Raw genomic sequence first — 4,595 nt, forward strand, 5'->3', positions numbered from 1 at the left:
GGTAATACTGGAAAACAAAGTGCTTAGGGCCACGGCCAAGACTCATAAAGTAGCTGTGTTCAAGAATCAACATACTTAACTAGGAGAATCAATAACACTATCTAAAATTATGAGTTCCTATAGATGCCAATCATTCTGAATTTCAAAGGATAAAGTGAGATGCCAAAACTGTTCAGAAGCAAAAAGCTACAAGCCTTGCTCATCTAATTAGAACTAAGTTTCATTAATACTGTGGGATTCATTGTATATTCTATTCTTTTTATCCTATTTTGTTTTCAGTTGCTTGGGGACAAGCAACAATCTAGGTTTGGTGTTGTGATGAGCGGATAATTTTTACGCTTTTTGGCATTGTTTTTATATAGTTTTTAGTATGATTTAGTTAGTTTTTAGTATATTTTTATTAGTTTTTAAGAAAAATTCACATTTCTAGACTTTACTATGAGTTTGTGTGTTTTTCTGTGATTTCAGGTATTTTCTGGCTGAAAGTGAGGGACCTGAGCAAAAATCTGATTCAGAAGCTGACAAAGGACTGTAGATGCTGTTGGATTCTAACCTCCCTGCACTCGAAGTGGATTTTCTGGAGCTGAAAACTCCAAATGGCGCGCTCCCAATTGCGTTGGAAAGTAGACATCCAAAACTCCAACCTGTTCTCCAATATTGAGCACAAGTACCTTTTATTTGATGCTCTTTTATTTTATTGCAAACAAAACCCTTTTCATTGATAATCTCCTGACTAAGAGTGACAAGGTAACCATAGCTTGCTTCAAGCCGACAATCTCCGTGGGATCAACCCTTACTCACATAAGGTATTACTTGGATGACCCAGTGCACTTGCTGGTTAGTTATGCGGAATTGCAAGTGTGATTGCAATTTCGTGCACCACCGGGCATTCCCTCTCTTCTTCTTCTTCCTTGACTTCATACTCGCTCTAAGCCAACAAAATGGGCAGGGCTAACCTTAGATGGATGGCAGATGGAAAGCACTTAGCTTAAGACTAAAAATGCATGACTGGACACTAGGTGGGCTGGAATGGAACTACCACGGACTAAGAGAATGAATTTACCAGCTATTCGAAATAAATCCTTATCACGATTCTAAGTCATTTTCCTGGTTAGGGACATGACAGTACATGCCAGGTAAGAAGTTCTTAAACATAAGGGAATGTAGTTTTCTGCACTATAGTCTCCATGTTGCATAACAGAAAAACTTTCCATTTACTAATCTGCTTCATTATATTATTTGAATAGGATCATTGAATCCTCAACTATTCCGTTAGTCATTTATAAGGAAAGAGCTTGGAGGTTAGTAATCCTTCCCTCCTTTCTTCTGCACCTTACTGCATTCTCCAATTTAAGGTAAAGAGAGAATGCTAAAGTGTTTGGCAATGACTTCTTGAGAACTCAAAATTCCATCTGCTACAACCTTCTTTTAAGCTTAAATTGAATAACTCTGGGTCGAAAGACATCTCTCCCCAATCTCTTATAAAGGAGTTATGAACTCGCACCACCTGTACGGTCTTTATGCCGCATACTATTCAAAGCCAGGTATTGACTCAAGAATTATCTGATAGGGAAGCTAAAAATGGCTTGCTTTCCCGGATCGACTTTGCTCACACCTAGGTGCCCACTCATGTTGGGCACGTAATGATGACTTCAATTGTTGGGAGTCCAGGTTGCGACACCTGATAGCTTGCTATAGCACTCTTGCTATTGGATATGTGTATGATACACAACACTCTTGGTATTGGATTTTTTCTCCCTCTTTGCTCCCTTACGGTCGAGTTACTTTGTTCCTTCCTCTCACTTCACTCGAGCATCTTCAAACCTCACTCCGGCGAATGGGTACCTAGGCTTCTCTTGCCAATGTATACAAATAGACAGACCTGGCAAACTATCTTTCTAAAGCCACTCAACCATGTGGGAGAGGGGTGAAGCTACTCGCCCCTATTCAATAAGTTAAGGAGTGGGGCCCTCAACTAAAAATAAGTTTCATTCTCGACAGTGCAAACTCTTTTGTTACCTCTTTCACGGCGGCAGTTCATTCTGGTTCGATTGGCAAATCGCCTTCCTTATAGGAGGAAGAGGAACTTTGGATTCTTAGCTTATTTGAGAACCTCCTTATGATCTCATCCATATTGTCCATAGAAGACGTTTATTCTTCCAATTCATCTATTACACCCTGGATTTGGATAGTTTTTTGTTGTGCGTCCTCAACTAATTGAGCATAAAGATCCCTTCTTTTTTTTTTCAGAAATAGATAAAAAAATCCACACTGATAGTAGGGTGCCACCGACTTGCTCAAGAAAGGTCTAAAGCTAGACATTGAGTGGTGGTTGACCAATCGATAGCCTAAAACTACAAGCCAGCTTGAACTACTTCCTACGTCACCCTACGTCCATCTCTCCCTCAGCGAGGAAATAGTAGTAGCAGCAGTCTCCCCACTAATTCAAGGTTACAATCCCAACCAAGTCAAAGAGTCTGGTACGAACAAAGGCATTATATGAAAGCTTTCCTTAACCATTCAAGGAAGGGATTTGATTTAGACCACTTAGTAGGACCTTTTGGCTTACAGGAGACCTTCCATCCATGGTTGATATCTTCCTAGACTTTCTGCTTATTCGGGAATGTGAGTTTTTGTTTCCCAGTCCTTTGTTGGAGGAGAGCTTACAATGTCCGAATGTTCGAAAGAAAGATGCTAATTCACTATGGGAATAGCTCCAACATTCCTTCTTGTCTCGCTTAAGCTTTTTATTCAATTTGTTCAATAGCCTTGGAGATCAGACAGAATGGAAACAAATCAATGATTGGTGCAGGATTGACCACTCAGCTATCCAAGTTACGTAAAAGACACATTTGGAAGTTTTCCCTGCCTTATGAGGGCACACTTTGAGTCCCAAACTTTCTGTCTGAAGCAAATGTTGGAAGTCCAAGATGGTGGTTTGGAACATCCAAGAGGGCACCTGATCTACGCTCTCTTCCCTTGGTAAAGAGGAATTTGAAATCTAAATCAATCATTTGATCAAACAAAAAAAGTACTTGGGCCTTATTGGTAGCGGCTGGGGAAGTGAAGGGAATAGGAAGACCAGGAACAAAGTCACTTGACCAAAAGGAGGTCTTATTTGAGTTTAAGGCGAAGAGCCAGACAGAGACAGATTGCAATTGCAAAAGCCAACTCTAAGAAGCTGCTTTACAGGAAAGAGGAGCAAAAGCAAAGGATAGAAAAAATGGGAGCTTAACATATAGAAATCGGTTACACACTAAAGAAAAGATAGATTGACGTTTTCCTACCCGACTACAAAAGAGTCACTGGTTATTGGCCTCAAGACAGAGACGAGCTGACTAGGATCATAAGGTTAAGATAGGGCTATGCTTTCTCTCATGGACCTTTTTCTATTATATTACGATATATGATCGTTTGCCCTTTCATCACTTTGGTCTGGAGCCAGTCTAGGGTGTAGGCTTGCTTCGCATAGGCTCGGGTCGATGGTAACTAAATATAGAGAGAAGAAAATCCTTAGGTTGGCCAAGGATAGGAAATCTACTCTATCTACTGATGCGGGAAAGGTTGTTGAGAAGGGGACATGTGATCAATTTGTTCTCCTTTCTAACCGATCCATTGCGTGTCACGTCGCCCTATCCATAGAGGAAGAAGGCGTATGCTCAAGTCTAAAATCTTTCCTACCAATCGTATAGTCAAGCTTGAGTGCCTCCCTTGTTTTTGATGATCTTGTTACTTCTCTTAAACTATAGCTTCAAGCTACTATTGATGCAGGAACAAACCACTAGAAATAGGTATCTCTACGCGTAAGAATGAATATATGATTAATTCAAATACATTAATCCGGTAAGAGTTGACCATGCAGCGGAAGTGACTAATGAGCGGGGTACCTTAGCTTATGCCAAGTTAAAACCTTCCTTTAATAAGAAAACCAAAAAAGCAAAAGAAGAAAGAAAAGAATTTACTAGTTCTTTGACCCTGAATGGGAAATGTTTGACGACTTGATGAAGATGTGCTTGTGGTCGAAATTCTTCCACCATGGAAGATGTACTTTGATGGTGCTGCTCATCAAGATGGAGCTGGAGTCCTCTTTCTTACTTCTGAAGGAGAAGTGCTGCTGCACTCCTTCACCTTGTCGAAACCTTGTTCCAATAATCTCGCAGAGTACCAAGCCATCATACTTGACTTGAGATGGCTGTGGATTTGAAAGAGTTGCAACTCTTATGGAGATTTGAAATTGGTGATCAATCAACTCCTTGGTAATTATTCAGTTAAAAAGCCTGACCTAAATTGATTCCATACTATAATTACGCAAATAAAAAGGCTTATTGGGTGGCTTGGTAATGTGACCATAAAGCATGTCCCAAGAAAAAAAATAGACAAGAAGATGCCCTTGCAAGATGCTCAAGATCTATAGCTGCTTGGCTTGGTTGGATTGCTTTGAATAGAGATGCTTTCTCTGGTTCACTGAGGTAGTTAGACTAGCTGGAACATAGCGAAGGTTCAGTTGCTCTTCCAGGGAAGAAGCACACAAAAAGGCAAATGTTACAGGGGCTTGGGATGCCTCACCGTTCAGGAACAAGATGAGGCAGTAGCAC

Source organism: Arachis duranensis, chromosome 3, assembly GCF_000817695.3.
Source record: "Arachis duranensis cultivar V14167 chromosome 3, aradu.V14167.gnm2.J7QH, whole genome shotgun sequence".
NCBI lineage: Eukaryota > Viridiplantae > Streptophyta > Magnoliopsida > Fabales > Fabaceae > Arachis > Arachis duranensis.